This window comes from Populus alba, chromosome 1 (assembly GCF_005239225.2).
Source record: "Populus alba chromosome 1, ASM523922v2, whole genome shotgun sequence".
Lineage (NCBI taxonomy): Eukaryota > Viridiplantae > Streptophyta > Magnoliopsida > Malpighiales > Salicaceae > Populus > Populus alba.
Genome location: NC_133284.1, coordinates 24318936 through 24340062, shown reverse-complemented (window position 1 = coordinate 24340062; position 21127 = coordinate 24318936). Strand labels below are relative to the sequence as shown.

The 21127-nt window shown below is 36.4% G+C and overlaps 1 pseudogene; it reads right to left on the bottom strand.

Annotated features, from left to right (window-relative positions):
• Positions 1–3392: 3392 nt before the first annotated feature.
• Positions 3393–19630, bottom strand: LOC140954790 (uncharacterized; annotated as a pseudogene).
• Between the last annotated feature and the right edge of the window lie 1497 nt (positions 19631–21127).

Genomic DNA, 21127 nt, shown 5'->3' with positions numbered 1-21127 from the left:
CGAACATCATTTCTTCAGCCGAACAGCCCCTACAACATGAGGTGGAAATTGTCTATGAAGTATTAGAAGTAAGTGAATGCGGATTTGAAGATGAATTTTTTTGGGTAATTTGAAGATGATGAATTTGAATCAATAAACATATATTATTTGTCTTTAAACTGATACTTATCCGTATTATTTGCAGTTTTTTATAGAGTTCAAAAGCAAATATATTCTTATAGCTAAACAAAGCCACCAGAAAGTCTAGGAAAACTTTTAAAAGGAAGAAGAAGATGCTGATTGCCATAACCCATTTTTGGATCCCCGTGTTAAAAAAAATTGAAAAGAAAAGAAAATAAATAAATAAATAAAATAAAAAATAAAACAATTAGACAGTGAGGAGTGGATGTCAAAACGTCAAAGAAAATGATCATAAATTGGTTGAGGATGTTCACAAATACAAAAATTAAATTTGGTAGTATATATTGGACTGTTGGAAGCCCCGACTAACAAACAAAATTCAATTTGAGGAAGAAAAGTTCAAAATCAGATATTTATGGACTCAATTAAATTTTATTAAAGGTTTAATTAAATTTATGGAGGGTTTGATTGCAAGAAAAATTGATTTTGAAGTCAATTTAGGCTTTAATTGGAAGAAATTAAAGTAATCGGGTCAAATTATAATATTTATAGTTAATTTGATCAAATCAGGGGCTTAATTGCATAAATATTAAAGTTTGATGGTCAATTAGGGACTTAATTGAAGAAATCCAAAACCAAGGACCAAAATGAAAAACATACATAAATTGAGGGGCTGCAAATCAGGGGTTAAATTAAACAAATTAGAAGTTTAGTGCTTAATTAAGGGTCAAATTGCATAAATTAATGATCAAGGACCAATGTGAAAAAAGCGACCAACTTTAGGGTCGACAATTGAATTTGACAGGGATACAATTGAATTGATTTTTACAATCAAAATTGAAATTGAGGACTCGATTGAACAAATCACAAATTGAGGACCAATGTGAACTCTGAACGGGCAAGGCAGGGGAAGAAAAAGATTTTTGTTCCTCTTTTTTTCACCGACTTTCTTCCTCTAGAAAGCATAAAAAATATGCCAACCAAGGACCCTCATCTGCTAAAATCTTTCCATGTATTCAAGAAAAGGGAGGAGATGTGTCCCTCGAGCGGTGGAGGGGCGAAAGCACAGTAGCCGCCCTGCCCTTTCTCTCTCCCCTGTCTTTTGCCTATAAATACAGGGGAGATGAGGAGAGAAAAAAAAGAAGAGAAGAGAGATGACAGTAAAGGGGGGAAGATTGAAAAAAAAAAGCAAAGAAGAGAATGAAAAAACAAAGGAGAGAGAAGAAGAAGAAAACAAAGAGGAATAAGAGAAGGAAAACCACCACGAACCACCAGCGTTGCTACCTGTCGCCTTTAATAGCTCCACCAACAACAGCAACCACCGCAGCTTAGCCCTTCTCCCATTCTTTTTCTTCTCCTACCTCATCTCACCATCCCAACCTCCACTTTTCACGTAGCATGTGAACAGTGGAGAGCATTGTTCACACAAGTCGGGCTAAGCCTAGCCCACGTAGTTGGACTGGGTTTGGCTCAGCCCATGTATATGGGCTGGGTCCAGCCCATTTCAAAAAAAAATTAAAAGAAAAAAATATTTTTCAATATTTGTGATTTCCCCACTTTTTTATTTATTATTTTTTTTTTTGCTTAATATTGGTTTGTATTTTACGTCATAAAAATACAAATCCGGTATTATAACACTCGGTTTTCATCAAAACTTTCAAAATACCCAAAAAAAATTGAAAAAAGGAAAAAAATTTTTTTTTGTGCATACGATCAATTGTCTCAAAGCTAATAAATCATAGTGTTTGTCATACACCAAAAAAAAAAATGTTTTGGCATGCATTTTGGCTTTAATAACCGGCTTATTAAAGTTAAGAGAACATTGACCAAAATTTCAAAAACAACAAAAATTTTATTTTATGTTGTTTTAGTATCAGGGATTATAAATTTATACGTCCCAATATTAAAAGGGTATTTTCTTTTGACGACATAAAACACTTAAGTTTTTATTTAATAAGATAATAATCTTCTTATAGAAGAGGACTTTTCTTAAATCATAGACAGACCGACAATTACAAACCACAACAAGACCTTAGATTTATCAGAGAACAAAACAATGCATCTTACCTTAGGTAGGGCGTAGTTAGGGTGCTAATACCTTCCCTTTACGCAACCAATCTTCGTACCCGATCTTAGAGACCAATTAGGGTTCCTAGTTAGGGGTGAGCATTTTCGGTTCGGTTCGGTTTTTCGCTAAAAAACTAACCAAAATTAAATTTTAAAAAACTTACAAATTCAAACCGGAACTGAACCGGAGCCAGTTCAAACCGGATGGTTTCGGTTCGGTTCGGTTCGGTTTTTTAACAGAAAAACCGAAAAACCTGTATTATTGTTTTTTTGGGCTTTTTTGGGCTTTTTTAGGTTTTTTTGGGCTTTCTAATGGGCTTATAATTAATGTCAATATTTTCTACTTTTGTTACAAAATTCTATAATAATATATTTAATATTTTTTGTCACTAAATAGTCATTTATATTAAATTATTAGTGCTAATATTGTGTTTAATATGTTGCAAGTCTTTCTAATATTTATGTTTTGGAGTTTGGACTCCTCATACATCAAAGTTTAAATAATACACACACCAAATTAAAATTAAAATTACAAAGCATTGCCTTCAAAAGGGCTTAAAAAAAACAACAAATAACATCGACATAAAAAATAAAATACTTCATGCAAAAAATATAAATCTTCATTGTGCACATCATCTCAATCAAAAAGCACATCAAGATGACAAGAACATTGCACTTTGATTCCGTAATACCATTGACATCAAAACCTGAAAATCAAGATCTAAAATTATAACATGATAAAATGAATTAGAATATGTAAAAATAAAAAGTAGTATTTTACCGTCAAAGTAACGTTTGAACTAATTATTATCTGTTACTAAATGTAACTTTCCACCAAATTCTACAAAATAAAAAATTAGACATGTTAGATGATTGCAAACAATTTAATTAATAAATAACAAAATAAAAGGTGCAAGTTTCTAAAATAAATTACTTGACTCAAGGTTTTCGTAGGTTTCAAGATCATTTATCAAGCTTCTAATATCAGTTGGAATTGATCCATGATGCAACCAATTTTGACAACAAATGAGTGCTTGAACAGTTGCTGGAGATAAGGTACTTCGAAAGTGATCAAGTACACGACCACCTGTGCTAAATGCTGATTCAGAAGCCACTGTGGATATATGAATAGCCAGAACATGTTGTGCAACCTTTGAAAGTGTCTTATATTTCAAAGCATTACTTTTCCACCAACCTAAAATATCTCACTTATCATCATTAGGATCCTCACAACCTTCAATCAAATACCTCTCAACCTCATTTTTATTTTCCATACTATCCACCTCCAGCAAATGTCTTTTGAATCGAGCCAAAGTGTTAACATCTACCTCCACATCATCAATAGCATTAACATCCTGTTTATGCCTATTATTATCCACCACTTCATCAATTTTCAAATAAAACTCATACAAGATCACCAAAGTATCTTTCACCTTATTTGTTAGCAATTGTGCTTTGTCATAATCATACAAATCACCAAAGCAAAATCTCACATATTTCAACTTCAAACGTGGATCTAAGACATTAGCCACATATAACAAAAAATGTTGATTTACTTCACAACCCCAATACTTCTCAAATTTAAATATCATATTCATCGTCATTCCACTTAAAATACTATCTTTACGTTTACACAATTGCAACAAGTTCGTATGCATGTAAATCAATTCATTGAAGAAAGAATTTGATGTGATATGCAATGAGCCAGAAAATCTTAATGTAACCATATAAAAGATCTTTAAGAACTTAACCAAAGTTCTTGCATTTTCCCAATCCTCCAAACGAGGTGGCCCTATGTTTTTTTTATTCCCCTTTGAATCAACCTCCAAAAAGTAACTCATATACCTAGGTTCTTTTTCACCTAACCTCATAAATACCTTTTCAAACTTTTCAGCAGCTTCTAGCATAAGATAAGTTGAATTCCATCGAGTTGCAACATCTAAACACAATGATTTCTTACACTCTATATGCAACTTTTCAGCCCACTTCTTAAATGCAAGATGCCTTGACAGTGAAGATCTCAAAAACCTAATGGCATTTCGAATCTTAACAACTGAAACATTAATCTCTTTCAAGCCATCACACACAATGAGGTTTACAATGTGTGCACAACATCTAACATGCAAGTGCTCATTTGACAATATATTAGTTGGCCAATCTTTCATCACGTTCTTTAAATATGAAATGGTCACATTATTAGAGCTTGCATTGTCTAATGTAATGGTCAATAGTTTATCAATCCCCCACTCCAACAAACAATTCTCAATAACTTGGCCAATTGTCTCACCCATATGATTGGAAACTTGACAAAAATTAAGAATTCTTTTATGTAAATTCCAGTCATTATCAATCCAATGAGCTGTTAAACACATATAGTTAATATTTTGGATTGATGTCCATGTATCTATTGTCAAGCACAATCGTTGACCCCTAAGAGCTATCCTCAATCTATCATTCTCTTCAACATAAAGTTTCAAACAATCTCTCATAATTGTAAAACGAGAAGGAATGTCAAATCTAGGTTACATAGTCCTAGCAAACAATTTAAATCCCCGACCCTCCACAAAATTAAAAGGCAACTCATCAATTATAACCATCTTTGTTAGTACTTGTCTACATTCATCATAATTATAACCTATTGCCTTAAGACTTCCCACATTTTGTTCTCCCAATTCACCCTTCTCTATCTTAGGTTCTAATACCAGAACCTTTTGTTTCTTATCAACCACAAAAGGGAACTTCTTGCACACTTTTAAATGACTCCACATGTTACTTGTGCCATTAACAATAGTATGACATGCATAATGTTTTCCATAATAATTACATTCAGCTCTAGGGGCTTTAGGATCAACATCAAGTTTTGTAAAGTGATCCCAAATTTGTGACTTTTTTTTATCATCAGCATTTCTTTTCCTAGATGCAAGAACTTGAGGTTGTTTACCCTTTGTATCTATGGTGGATCCTACATTGGTTGATTCTGTGTTAGGTTTTGAAGTTGGAGAAGTGGTTGATGTTGGTATAGTGCCCGTGGATGAAGCATTTTGAATTTGAGTAGTTTTCATCTGTTATTACATAATGAAAACATGTTAAAAACCAATAATTTATAATAGATTAACAATAGTATGACATGCATAAGTTCAACTGTACTTTTAAATATTATTTTCACAAGTTAAGTTCTTTTATTTTGGTTGATATGTTGTAAAAAAAAGTATGTTGTTGAGTATATATATATAATTACAAGCATTATAGCATAATACAATTTCAGCATATATATATAGCATACTACAAGCATTACAATATACAATCTCAGCAATATATATATATATATATATATATATATATATATATATATAATTATATAATAATAGTGCGCGCGCGCCCACACACACACACATATATATATAAACATTATTCTCTTTTCATAAAATAAAAAAAAATCAGTTTTTAGAATTGATAAATTAAAATCAACCAAACCCCCCTTTTTTTAACACAAATAATAAATATTATTCTCTATTTTTTTAGCACACAACACACCATAATAATGGATTACCATTTAGCAATGATATTTAAAACAAATATAATAACATTTTTTTTCTCACACAGCACACCATTATTCTATGTCAAACCCATTTTTCTCCCTGATGTAATAACATTAGGCTCACCACTACATACCAGTGCTAATTAAATTAATATCCGCTTGACTGGTGTTTGAAGATGAAGATGGTAGGAGAGGGATGTGGTTGGCTGGTGTTTGAAGATGAAGAATCAAAGATGGTGGGAGAGGGATGTGGCTAGCTGGTGTTTAAAGATGAAGAATCAAAGATAGTGGGGGCTGGTTGTGCTCCAATAGATAAAGAAGGATTGATTTCGATTTGAAATTGTGAATTGTGAGTTGAGGCCCTTGAGGGAGTGGCTAAGGAGCAAGGACAAGGACGGCTGGAGTATGGATGCTAGGGTTAAGAAAAATAACGCGATTTTTTTTTTGTATTTATAGTACCCCTTAAACTGAACCGGTTCGGTTTGGTTGGGGTTTTTCCGGTTTCCGGTTTCTAAAACCGAAATCGAACCGAACCAAAAAATTTTTGAAAAAAATTAATCGGTTTTTTTGGTTATTTGTTTCTCGGTTTCTCGGTTTTTTTGCTCACCCCTATTGCTAGTGACCAAAATACTATGTGACGACTCCCATTCCAATTTTCTACCGATAAAAAACAAGAATTTCTTGTCTCCCTATATTTTCCAGATAGACTTACAGATACCCTAAGGGTGGATGATCGTTGCGACGCCGCACACGTGCGATAGAATGGCGACTCCACTAGGAATACTTTGTGGTCTAAGCTTTGTTTTTGTCTGATTATTATGTTTTATTGTTTGGTTTGTGTGTTATTGTTAATATGTATTTCGTCATTTGCTCATACACTTTAATTTCATACATGTTTGTTTGCATTGTAAAATTGCTTCATGCATCATTTGCATTTTTGTACGAGTTACATTAAAAAATCTAGGTTAAGTGGGGGACTAGCAGCTTACATTACAACTTTTAGTCAAGGTTTAAGTTTGTGTAAACCCCAACTCTTTGTTGATTGATTAGACTGGTAATGATTGGTTCACAAGCCATCCCATTACCTGTTGAACCCCCTTATTACCTTTACGAGGGTGATCACTGGGACAACAAGAGACCCTTTTGAGACCAGGTAGCAAATCACCCATCATGTAATGGCCTAAACCTAACTTTAGAGTATGAACTATATACAAGACATGTACATACATTTGCATCATACATATACATCCAATCATAAAAAAAATGCATGCATACATACTACAAGTTGAAACATAGCCCCCCTACAAGTCTACAACACTCAACTTAGAGCGAGAAGCTGTAAGACGAATAACGTGCTCACCGTGATGCCCATTTTCAAGAAGAGTTGGAGTCTCTGAAAACAAGCGTGGCTCGCTACATTAACTTACTTGAGTAAACACTAAGAAATACCTCTGGTGAAGGTCCTTTTAAATGACTGGTCACCTTTAATTAGGCTCCTATAATAATTCAGCCTGAAGAAAGAATGAGCGAACATGGTCAAGAGCCATAACAAAATCCAACATTTTTACTGTAAGCGATACCTGCACCAACCCCAACAGTCATGGAGGCATCTGCTAATGAGTCCCACAAAGCCAAGTCATCTAATAACATTGATCAAGATAAGATAGAGGCGCTGGAAGCCAGAATCAAAGTCATTGAAAGGGTAGACTTGTATGATCCAGTAATGGCAATAAAGATGTGTCTAGTCCCAAATGTGGTTGTCCCAAAGAAGTTTCACGTTACTGAATTCATCAAATACAGTGGAACACAATGCCCCATGACTCATCTCAAGTCCTACTGCAATAAAATGGCATAGGTAGTACATGATGAAAAACTACTGATGCACTTTTTTCAGGATAACTTAAGCGGGACAACATTGAGTTGGTACATGGGATTGGATATCATAAAAATCTAGAGATGGAAGGATCTGGTGAATGCATTTGTCAAGCAGTGCAAATACAACGTGTACATTGCTCCTGACAGAACCAGCTTGTCTAATATAGAGAAAAAGGACAAAGAAAACATAAGGGAATATGCTCAAAGATGGCGAGAATTAGATGCTTAAATCCACCCCCAACTTCTAGACAAAGAGATTGTCTTTTTATTTGCTAACATACTCAAGGCGCCATACTACGAGCATGTGATGGGTAGTTCAGCTCAGCAATTCACTAATATTGTGGTAGTGTGTGAACGCATAGAACAAGGTGTCAAGAGTGGTAGAATTTCTGCACCTACCAACAAAAGAGGCTTCGAAAGAAAAGAGGTCAACCATGTTGAAGATGGCTATAGGGGTAGGAAAAACTCACCCTTAAACTACCACACTCCATCCCACATTGCAAACATAAAAAAACCTAAACCCCAAAACTTTCAAGCAAAATTGGAAATTACCAAAGGGTCCAAGAACAACTACCTCCACTGCCGCTACCCCTACATGAGATGTACTAGAAGCTATTAAGCTTTGGGCACATGCTGGTGTTGCCAGATGACACGACCAAAAGATTGATGTCTTCTCCCAAATGCAGGAGTGTCGAAGTAATAAATAACCTAACAAGACCGGGGTCAAACCACAGGGAGGTTAATTGTATAAATTATAGACAACAATAATATAACAAAAAAACAATAATAATAATAATAATAATAATGAAGAAGATGAAGAAGAAGTTGATGAGAACTTTGAGATGGAAGATTAATGTAAGGATTAAACAATGATAAAAACAAATGTCAAGGTTAGAGGATCCACTAATGGTATTTCAAACAAGTATAATATAAACTCTTATTATTCAATTGGAAACCACACACAAAGGAGATTCTAATCGGATGATTTATCATTAATAACTCATTATAAATTATTAACATGATCATATTAATTATCTTATTTAAGTAACACCAAAATTTTAAATATTATCAGGAATTCATGATGCTAACTTATGTTAACAACAAATCAAGTTCCTTTCATAGCACAGATGTAGGTAATACCATATGATTGGGCTATGAGAGTGCCAAGCATTTGTTGTACCAAGTGTTATACAACACAAATCTAGATTAACCATTTAACAAGCAAGGTATTAAGAATTAATAAGATAAAAAGATAAGACATGTTAATATTAAACATTAAGGTCCATGTTGAGTTTACACTATACTTATTCTTACACCATTAGTGTAACCATTTCACCTTGACATAATAAACTTAGCTAAATATAATAAAGAAGAGAAACATAAATAAACAAAATAAGAACATAAATAAGATACAAGTTAACTAAGTAAAGGATAGGAAATGAAAACCATAAACAAGATATTAATGAAAGCAAAACTTAAGAATTACAAAAAAAATATAAAAAGAAAGAGCAAGAGCAAGTTCTTGATCTGAAGAACCAAGCCCCAAATACATGGCAAATGCCTCCTTTTATAGGCCAAAATTTGAAACTATTGATTTGATAACTAATTATTGAGTGGGTGGCCAACTCTTGACTTAGTGAAAGTCCTTATCTTCTTGTCTGAATAAAACATCATTGTTAGCATCAGAACTGGATCCACCTATACGTATGAAAGTTATAGGAAATTGTCTTAGCTTTCCATGAAAAAACAAATTGAGGTCATTTGGACTTCTAGAACTCGAGATATGGGCTGAACACTGAACAGTGTCTGGGCTGCAGGACAAATTCGGACTTCTCCGTTGTTGCTATAATTTGGACTTGAAAACGGCCTTATTAGATCTTGGACTCCACATGAAAGTTGTAGGCCTATGTCTTACCAAATATGTCCTAAAATTTGAGGTCACTTGGATATCTAGAACTCAATATATGACCCAATTACTGAACAGTGTTCTAATTTGGACTGCACCAACATCTCTTTTCTAAGTTTGGCCCTCTCTTTGTCCTTTCAATTTCAATACTTAAACTCATCAATCAATCCTTTCATTTATGTGATAGGCCTGCATTTAAGATGAACATTTACCATAAATTAAAGCTATCTTATATTATTAGGTAAGTTATTATAAAACATGCTTTAGTTAAGGAGTTATTGATACTTCAAGTGCAAAATGATGATATAAAACCTTGATAAAAATGCACTTTTAAGTACTAATCACTAGACATGACATTCATATTTACAACACCTTTAAGAGAAAGCTTCTATAATTAATCAAGGCAAGATGGATAGTATTTGAAGACACTGCTAATGTGAACATGAACCCTCTACCTAATCATGCTTGAAGCATTAGATTAGAAATGCACTAGCAATGAAATGTTCGGGGAATCTGAAAGCATCAATGGTCCAGGTAGGGTGCGAAAGGGCAACATAAATTTTAAAGGACTCAAATTCCGACCATATTTTTTATCCCCATCATCCTAAAATGGAAGGATGAAGCCTGCCTTATTGGAAGAGGAGATTTAAAGGAGATTTACCAAAATGGAAGGATGAAGCCTGCCTTATTATTGCCTTTTGTTTAATGCTTTTGATCATGTCTGTTTCGGTCTTGTTGGTGATTTGGCCCATAATGCCACAAGACTTTCTTTGTTAAATAAGCCTTCCTTGTTAAATAAAATCGTGTTTTCCTGTGTTCATATCACACTTTTTTTTGTTTTTATTACATATAAATAACATTTTGAGCACAACTTTTGCTAAAAAAACTACAACATAAAGAATCCTTCGGTGTTTTCCTTTTTCTTCCAAAAACTATACATGTTCTCATATGTTTTCAAGGATTTTTTTTTTTTACCTCCAAAGTGAGTACAAGAACAAAAATCGTGTTGGTGTTTATCCAAAACAAATGAATTCTGGAAATTCAAGTGATTCCTTAGAAGGGTAATCATACACCTAAAAAACTTAAAAACACTCAATGATCAAAGAGAAAGAGCCCAAACCCGACACTAGGGGGCATGACAAACCAGTTTGGAAAGACATTCAAAAGAAAAAGGTCAGGAAACAAGCACAAGTGATCCTTAGTCTTAAAATCCCTTAAACACCTTTTAAGCCTACACAATATCCTTTTCTTCGTAACCAATAGCCAAAGCCTACATTACGTACCTAATCAAGCCCTTTCTAATCAAAGAAAGGCAATCTGGATCGATAGGCAATGCTTTCTCGTGCGGGTCAAATCATTATTCATGCAAATAAAATAAATGTTTTGAACCAATTCAGTTCTTAATAACCCTCAAATTGAAATTTAAACCTTTTATGACCAACCAGATGTAACTTCATCTTTAACCCAAAAGCAAAACAAAAAGCTTTCATCACTTCAAGAAACCTATCCATAGAAATTGCTTGAATTCTTTAGAACAAGTTTATTTTGAACCAATGTCAAAATGATTTTTATGGTTGGAATAATTCGGAAGTTTTAAAAATTTTGCATGAAAACATTTCCTTGTACAAAAAAACCCAAACTTACCTTCACATATCCTTAACCCAAAGTAAACCCAATTTGAACACTTTGGGACATGATCAAGCTGGGGGGAAATCCAAAAGCACATGGTAGGGATGGCTCCACGATTTCCTTCCTAAAAAAGCACAATGGCAGAGTTGACAACCCTTGAGATAAAGGAATAAGCAGCAAAACCCTTCCGAAGGTCCAGCTCACATGATGTGACTTGAGTAAACAAGAATGAAAAAGTCATCGAAGTTTGTTATCCAAGATTCAACCTTTTGGGAAAAAGAGGACTCCGTACAGAAACAGGGAACCTATATTTCTCAAGTAAGTATACATGCATATTAATCGTAATGCATTGTTTTCAACATTTCAGCAGATTGTTAATCCATCATCACACCTCCTTTTAAGTGTATCTTTAAGCCCTCACCTCATTTCAAGTGCGCCATTAAGCCCTCGCTTTATTTTGAGCGTGCTTTTGAGCTTGCACTTATTTTGAGTGTGTTTTTGAGCCCTCATCTCTAAGGTAGTGCATTTTATAACCCTACTTCATTTTGAGTGCGCCTTTGAGCCCTCGCCTTTTAGGTAATGCGTTTTCTAACCCTACCTCCTTTTGAGTTCGCCTTGAGCCCTTATCATCCTTTTTTTGGGTAAGTCGCCCATTACAATGCAACCATTCTCCATGTGTTTTAGGTCACCCATTACAATGAGACCATTCCTCTACCTAGGTAGGTCACCTATTACAATGAGACCTTTCTCCATATTTTTTTTATCTAGGTAGGTCACCCATTATAATGAGACAATTCATCCACCTAAGTAGGTCACCTATTATAATGAGACCACTCTTTTCTTTTTTCATTTTGGGTAGGTCACCCATTACAATGAGAACAATTCTCCATGTTATTTTTACCTAGGTAGGCCACCCATTATAATGAGAACAATTCTCCATGTTGTTTTTACTTGGGTAGGTCACCCATTACAATGAGAACAATTCTCCATGTTGTTTTTACTTGGGTAGGTCACCCATTACAATGAGAGCACTCTTTCCTTTTTCTATGTGGGTAGGTCACCCATTATAATGAGACCATTCCTTCACCTGGGTAGGTCACCCATTACAATGAGACCACTCTTCCTTTTTCTACTTGGGTAGGTCGCCTATGAAAATAGACCAGGGTAAGTGTGAGTGTGTGGGCTGGTCGCCCCTGAAAATAGACCACTTTAAGTATGTGTGGGCAAGTCGCCCATGAAAATAGACCAGGGTAAGTGTGAGTGTGTGCGCAGGTTGCTTGTGAAAATAGACCAATTTTCTTTAAAAGGGGCAGGTTGCCCAAGATAATGTTATCGTTTTTTTTTCCTTCTTTACAAAGCTTGCTATCTAAAATCACTTGCGAGATTTCAGTCGTAAGCAATGTAAAGAGGAGGACAATTATCATAACCCATTTTTAGGTCCCCAAGCAAAAAAGAAAAAAAAAAAAAAATAAAAGAAAAATAATAATAATAATTAAATAAATAAAATAAAATAATTAGACAATGAAGAAGGATGTGAAAACATCCAAGAAATTTGGCAATATATATTAGACTAGAGGAAGCCTCAACTAACAAACAAAATTCAATTTGAGGAAGAAAAGTTCAAAATCAAATGTTTATTGACTCAATTAAATTTTATTGAAAGTTTAATTGAATTTATGGAGAGTTTGATTGCAAGAACAATTGATTTTGAAGTCAATTGAGGCTTTAATTAAAAGAAATTAAAGTTTTGGGGTCAAATTATAATTTTTGAGAGTTAATTTGATCAAATTAGGGTCTTAATTGCATAAATATTGAAGTTTGATAGAAAATTAGAGACTTAATTGAAGAAATCTGAAACCAAGGACTAAAATGAAAAACACGCGTAAATAGAGGGGCTGTAATTAAACCGAATCAAGGGCCAAATTGAAGAAATTAGAAATTTAGTGGTTAATTGATGGTCAAATTGTATAAATTCAAGACAAGGACCAATGTGAAAAAAGTGACCAATTTTAAGGCCGGTAATTGAATTTGGCAGGGATGTAATTGAATTGATTTTGACAATCAAAATTGGAATTGAGGACTTGATTGAACAAATCATAAATTGAGGACCAATGTGAATTCTGACATGTTTTTGCCGCCTTTTCCTTTTAAATGAAACGGCGTGTTTTATATAATGTAAACAAAAAGATGCAAACGGTGCCATTTTGAACGACACTATAGGTTTTTTTCTTCCCCTGTACGTGCAAGGCAAGGGAAGAAGAAGATTTTTCTTCCCCCTGTTTTCACTAACTTTATTCCTCTAAAAAGCATAAAAATGTCACCGACCAAGGACCCCCACTTGCCTAACGCTTTCCACATGTTCAAGAAAAGGGAGGAGATGTGTCCCTCAGGCGATGGAGGGGCGGAAACACAGTAGTCGCCTCGGCCTCTCTCTGCCTTGTCTTTTGCCCATAAATACAGGGGAGACGAGGAGGAAAAAAAAGATTAGAGAGAGGATAAGAGAGGGGGGAAGACCGAAAAAAAAAGAGAAGAAGAAGAAGTAGAGAAGAGAACAAAAAAACAGAGGAGAGAGAGAGAATAAAAAAAATAGAGGAAGAAGAGAAGGAAAACCACTAAGAACCACCAGCGCCACCACTAGTGCCGTTGACTGTCGCCTCCAGTAGCTCCATCAACAACAACAGCCACCGCAGGTCAACCCTTCTCCCCTTCTTTTTCTTCTCCTGCCTCGTCTCGCCACCCCAGCCTCCACTTTTCACGTAGCATGTGAACACTGGAGAGCACTGTTGACACGGGCTGAACGAAGCCTAGCCCACATAGTTAGGCAGGGTTCAGCCTAGCCCTTGCATTTGGGCCAGGTCCAGCCCATTTCAGAAAAAAAAAATTAAAAGAAAAAAATATTTTTCAATATTTGTGATTTCCCCAATTTTTTATTTATGCTTTTTTTTGCTTAATATATGTCTGTATTTTATGTTGTAAACATACAAATCAACTATTATAACACTCAGTTTTCGTCAAAACTTCCAAAATACCAAAAAGAAAAAATTGAAAAAAGAAAAAAATGTTTTCATAATGATGCCTCTTTTCAAGAAACGTTGGAGTCTCTGAAAACAAGCATGGCTCACCATATTAGCTTCCTCGAGCAAACACTAAGAAATACCTCTTGTTAGAAAATAATATAAATTATATCCCTTCAGACCTTTTTTGCCCCCCTTATCATCAGCAAGTAGTAACTCGAGCTCCGCTTTGCTTCCCTCGGCCTCCCTATCTGTATCCTGAAGTTGCTGTTCTTCTTTGTTTTTCTTACCTTGGTAGTCCTTGTTAACTTTTTTGACTGATGGCTCTTCAATAAAGAAATCATCTGGTTGTTCTATCCCTTCCATTCCTTCTTCATTATTATCACTACTATCCTCTTCTGAAGAATACTTGGAATGATTTTTTCGAGCCTTCTTTTTCTCATGCCTTTTCCTGAGATATGCCTCCCAAACAGTTTCTGATTTTTTATCCTTCTTTTCTAGGATACGCTTGCTTAAATCCTCTAAGCCAGTATTGAAAGTAACCTCCATATCCTGACCCTCCTCTTGGTCTTCATCTGAACCATCACCAGACTAGATTAAAGCACGGTACTTGTCTCGCTTCTTATGCTTTTTATCTGATTCATCTTCCATGTCATTATCAGCTTCATCATTGTCAGTTTCACTCTCATCAGAAGCTAGAAACTCCTTCAACTCCAATTCAGCTAGCTGGTCAGCATTAATTTTTTGTTTCAAGGTCTTCACACGCTGTGGTTCATCTTCATCCCAAGAAACAGGAATGTTACTGTGCTGCAGTGCTTTAGTATGGAAATCCAACCCCTCATAGCCCAAAGGCACCTCTGTGGCAACATCACGAGGTGGGTGTTTAAAATCCATAGAGTCAAGAATAAATCTGAGATCAAGCATATTGGAAGATCTTTCAAACTCAACTCCATCACAAGATTTGTAAAGATAATCCGCTGTTGCAACTGAATCACATTCCACCATAGCATAGTAGTACCTTAGCCTACTTTTCTCATAAGCACGCAGCTTGTCATAGTCAATCTCATCATTGTTGTCATCATCTTCATCGCTTTTCTCATTTTCATCATCGAATAAGCCAACAGGGCCACCTACTTCTTCCTCTTTCATACGCTGAAGTCCAAATTCAGATGGGTAGACACTGACAGACAAAATTTGTCCTCCTTTTGGAAGAAATGAGCGTAATACAACGAATAAGTCAACCGCCCTGACATGCCTCCAGTCCATATTAACAACAGCAAGCCTCCGCGTTCCTTCTTCTATTACTGGTACGTTGTTTTTCTACAACGCACTGTTGCGAGATCCTCCACTGAAGCGGAATACAAAATCTCAGCAGTACCATCAGCTAAGGCTTTGTATTCCGTTTTAGTGGAGGATTTCGCAACAGTGCATTGTTTCTCGGATTTCCAGGAGATAGGGGTAGAGCCAAAGTACACAAGGTAACCACCTGTGGATTTTCGATCATCAATACTACCTGCCCAATCAGCATCTGTGAAACCATGAAGAGACAGAGGACAATCCCTAGTGATGTGCAGGCCATAAGTTGTTGTAGCCCGGAGGTAACGCAGTATGTGTTTGACAGCAAACCAATGATCCTCAGTGGGGGCATGCATAAATTTGACAGACCTTGTTGACCGCATAGCAGATATCAGGTCTAGTGAAGGTAAGATATTATAATGCCCCAACAATTTGTCGATACCGTGTGGGATCAGAGTAGAGAGTACCTGGTATGAGTCCTAATTTGGAGGAGGTAGATAGAGGAGTATCAACTGGTTTGCATGAAATCATACCTGCTCGTTTGATGATATCAAGAGCATACATATATTGGCTTAATAAGATACCCATAGCAGTAGGTTTAACTTCAATGCCTAAGAAGAAATGAACAGAACCCAGATCCCGAAGCTTAAATTCTGATTGTAGCAAGGTAATCAATCTATGAAGCATAGCTGAGTTACTTCCGGTTAATAAGATATCATCAACATACACAAGCAGGTAAATCATGGCACCATCATGAGAGAGGATAAATAGAGAAGTATCACCCTTGGATGCCTGAAATCCAATGGATAGTAGGAACTCACTCAACCTGTTGTACCAAGCACGAGGGGCTTGTTCCAAACCATACAGAGATTTATGGAGACGACACACATGAGACGGGAGTGCCAGATCAACAAACCCAGGCGGTTGTGCCATGTATACCTCTTCCTAAAGAATGCCATTTAGGAAAGCATTATGGACATCCAACTGATGAATGGTCCATCCATATGAAACAGCGATAGTGAGCACAAGGCGAATCGTTGTAGGCTTGATCACTGGACTGAATGTCTCCAAATAATCAATCCCTTCTTGCTGAGTGAAGCCGCAGGCAACTAACCGTGCCTTATATCGGGCAACTTGACCATCAACATTTCTTTTTATCTTGTACACCCATCTACTGCCAATCATATTCATAGTTGGATGAAGAGGCACCAACATCCAAGTCTGATTAGAGTGAAGTGCCCGAAGTTCCTCCTGCATGGTAGTGTCCCAAGTAACATACCTATTTGCGTTCTTAAAGGACAATGGCGCCTGCTGAGGTAAGGTCGTGTCTCGTGAGACAGCTGCAATGCTAAGATTAGCATTTCTTTTTTGCCGTGGGCGAAGCACCATAGGATGGGTGCGAGCCCGCTGAGATGGGGAGGAGACAGCGGCAGGGACGTGCTGAAGATTGAATTTAGATAGATCAACACATACGTTAATTCCAGGAGGGGAAAGAGAGGAAGAACCTGTGGGTGAAGAACTCAATATAGGAGAAGACCGTGATGGAAACCCAGCAGAAGAAGTATCCATAACAGGGGAGAAACCATGGGAGCTGGCAGCAGTATCGGATGATGCTTGTGAGTGTGACGAATCTAAACCTGCAATTGAAGAATGATCATAATAACATGCAGATAATGGTAAAGTAGCCGAAGGAGGTGTAGGCAGTGATGTAGAGAGTGAGGAGGGTTGCATGAGAGGAAGTAAAGTGACGGGTAGAGAGGGAGTAGAGGGCTGTTTGGGTGTTGCTGCAATCTGTTCAGTTTTATCAAGAGGAAAAACAGTTTCATGCAACCGGACATGACGTGCAAGATAAATTCGTTTGGATGACAAATCAAGACAACGATAACCGACATGCGAGGTACTATATCCTAGAAAAACACAAGGTGTGGACCGAAAATCTAATTTGTGAGCATTGTATGGACGAAGAAAAGGAAAGCAGAGACACCCAAAAGTACGAAGAAACGCATAATCAGGAGTCGATTTTAACAGACATTCAAACGGTGTCTTATTATTAAGGACTGGAGTGGGCATGCGATTAATTAAATAAACAGAACTTTCAAAAGCATAACTCCAATATTTAAGGGGAGCATGACACTGACCAAGGAGAGTGAGTCCAGTTTCAACAATATGTCTATGACGGCGTTCAACCATGCCATTTTGTTCATGAGTGTGCAGGCAGATCAAACGATGATGAATACCAATCGTTTTAAAATATGTATTTAGTTTTCGGTATTCACCACCCCAATCAGTTTGAACAGACTTAATTTTTAAGGAGAATTGGCACTCCACAAGCGCCTGAAACTGATGAAAAATTGCAAAAACGTCAGACTTAGCAACCAAGGGATAAAACCATATGAATTTTGTATGAGCATCCACAAAAATAACAAAATAGCGAAAACCATCAGATGAAAACATAGGGGATGGACCCCAAACATCACTAAAAATCAAGTCAAGAGGAGCTCGAGTTTGATGACTCGTAGGTTTTAGAGTCAGACGCGATGACTTGCCTAGAGGCCACGTAGGACACTGAAAATTAAACTTAGTGGATGTACATGAAACTTTTTTATTTTTCACTAGCAAATGCAGAATACGTGGACTAGGATGTCCAAGTCGACGATGCCAGACATCAGCTGAAGTAGATAGACAAGTAGAGGAAAAAGCTTGAGGCAACGACGTTGCGGACGACGCGGACAAAACATATAGACCATCTTTACTCTGACCGGAAAGAAGAACTGCCTTTTTCATGAGATCCTTAACATAAAATAGAGAGGAATGAAATTCAAAAAACACGTTATTCTCAAGATAAAATTTTTGAATAGATAGCAGAGGTTTTTTAATGGTAGGAACATGTAAGATATTGGATAACGTAAAAATGCGGTTTGGTGAGCGAATTTTGGAGTGAGCAATATTTGAGATAACAAGGCCCTTACCATCACCAACATGCAGATGATCATTTCCAAGATAAGGTTCTGAACTCGTCATACTTACAAGATCCGGTGTGACATGATGATTTGCACCTGTATTAGGAAACCAAGTAACAGGAGTGGTGGAAGGGGCAGTATTAAATGCAAGATTAGCATTAGCTTGCATATGATGAGTAGCCAACTGAGAACACTGTTGAGCAGTATGCCCATATTCATAACATAGCTGACATTTTATGTTGCGAGGATAGCCACCAAAACAATTTCCTTGCTGCCCAAAATTACCTGTTGGCCGTGAAGAAGAGCCAGATGAGAACCGGTTCCCATGTGAGCTGTATTGTTGTCCTGAAGTATAAGTGTTTGCTGGTCCATTGCCACGATAAAAATTGTTACGATTGTTAGGTCTCCAGCCCCCACGAAAACGCCCCCGTCTGCCAGATTGATGCTGCACAAAGAACGCAGCTGGTTGCTGCGTTGGAGTAGGTAACAGAGGGGCTGTTATAGATGGCTGGAGGGAGGCTTTGTGCAGAAACTCATGTGTAAGAAGGCTGCTATGGAGATCAGTATAGCTGATGGGGGCATCCTTTGTGGACAAGCTGGTGACAAGATCCTTAAACTCACTACGCAATCCGCGAAAAACATACAGATTAAATTCTGCCAGGGAGATTTGTCTACCAGCGGCAGCCAATTCATCAAACAAAGCCTTAGCCTTCTGCAGGTAAATGCTGGCAGAATCATCATTTTGTCTTAGCTCCTAGAATGAGCCGTGGAGCTGCATAATTCTAGAATTTAAGGGAGAGGCCAAAACTGTTTCTAACGTTGTCCAGATTGCATGTGAAGTGTTGCAATCTACAACCAAGTGTAGAACTTCCACCGAGAGAGAAGATAGGAGGGCACTCATGATGAGGTGATCTTGTTGCTTCCATGATAAATATGCCGGGTTGACAGAGAGTATAGATGGCTCAGCCGATGCCAAATGTGAAGGAGGACATGGTGATGTGCCATCAACAAATGAATAAAAACCTTGGCCCAAGAGAAAAGGTTTCATCTACATCCTCCAATACAGGAAATTATGGTTGGAGAGTTTTAAAGAAACTACCTGATGTGTGTTAGGAAGAGAGATAATGGAGGCAGTAGGCGATGCCCCATACATGACTAATTCCTCTACAGGGGAGAAGGAAGATTGAAGAGCTGATGCAGCGCCAGTAGATTGTTGATTGTCCATGTTGCTAGGGAGAAGAAGTTTCAGTTTCTACTTCGTGATAAGTGACAGAGGAAGGAGATGAGAAGCTGCTGCTTTGTGAATTAAACTGAGGAAGAACCGGCTGCTAAGAAGGTAGGATGGCTGCTGGTTGCCAAATAGCTACGCAGGAGAATTTCAGCTTTTAAGGGAGAAGGCTGCTGAACAATAACCGGTGCTCTGATACCAAATTAGATTTTTGGTCCACACCTTGTGTTTTTCTAGGATATAGTACCTCGCATGTCGGAATACAACGCACTGTTGCGAGATCCTCCACTGAAGCGAAGGTCCTTCTAAATGACCGGTCACCTTTAATCAAGCTCCTACTATAGTTCAACCTGTAGAAAGAATGAGTGAACATGGTCAAGAGCCATAATAAAATCCAACATTTTTACTGTCAGCGACACCTGCACCAGCCCCGACAGTCATGGAGGCATTTTCTAATGAATCCCACAAGGCCAAGTCATCTGATAGCATTGATCAAGATAAGATAGAGGAGCTGGAATCCAGAATCAAAGTCATTGAAGGGGTAAACTTATATGATCTAGTAATGATAGCAAAGATGTGTCTGGTCCCAAATATGAAAGAAAAGAAAATATATTTGCCCTTAGTTATGTAAATAACCCCTCCCCTATGAGGTTTATCCTTTTCATCCTATTCATTTTATAAATTTGATTTTTATTTTTCATTTATGTATTAACTTACATAGTCTGTATGAATTTAAAATATGTAGTAAAAAAATTCCAAGGTCCACGACCATTACGAATGTTTTTTGAAATTTGTATAGCCCCAATGTTCATGCTCAAAAAAATAATTTGGGGGAAATTATATAGACAATCTGAGGGAGACCATGTCAATTTCTTCTAAGGTAAATTATGCAATCGCGCTAGGGAGACAAAGTTGATCCACTCTCATTACCACAAATTCAATCACCCCAACACTTAATATGTCAGCATCTCTGTTATGGTTCATTTTTTTTAGGATTCCCCTCATCAAGTAAGAAAAACTATCTATTTTTTGTTTGAACTCAATTTTAAAATGTTAATTTTTATATTGCATCTTGATGTATTATACGTAGTTTGTTTATGTGTTTATTTGTTTTATAGCTTTTTCATATAGAAATTTGTTATATGAATGTATGATTTGTACATGTTAAGGTTTGTTTGAGATTTTAAAAAATTATATTTGTTTGTAATTTGTTGAAATTGATTTCAGTTTTGTGATCTAGGTGTTTTGTAATGAAATAAATAATACATTGTTTAATGAGTACATTTTATATTTTATCAATTTTATTGTTGAGTTGAACATTTTGGTAAATGTAAAGGAATTTAGATTTTTATAAAAAATTGATAATGATTTAATTATACTATTAAAATAGATTGAATAAGTTGGAGTCAAACTAGTGTTAACTAATTTATTTAGTTCACATAATTAATTAATACATGTTATCATCAATAGTCTATACTGGTTTGACATAAGTAA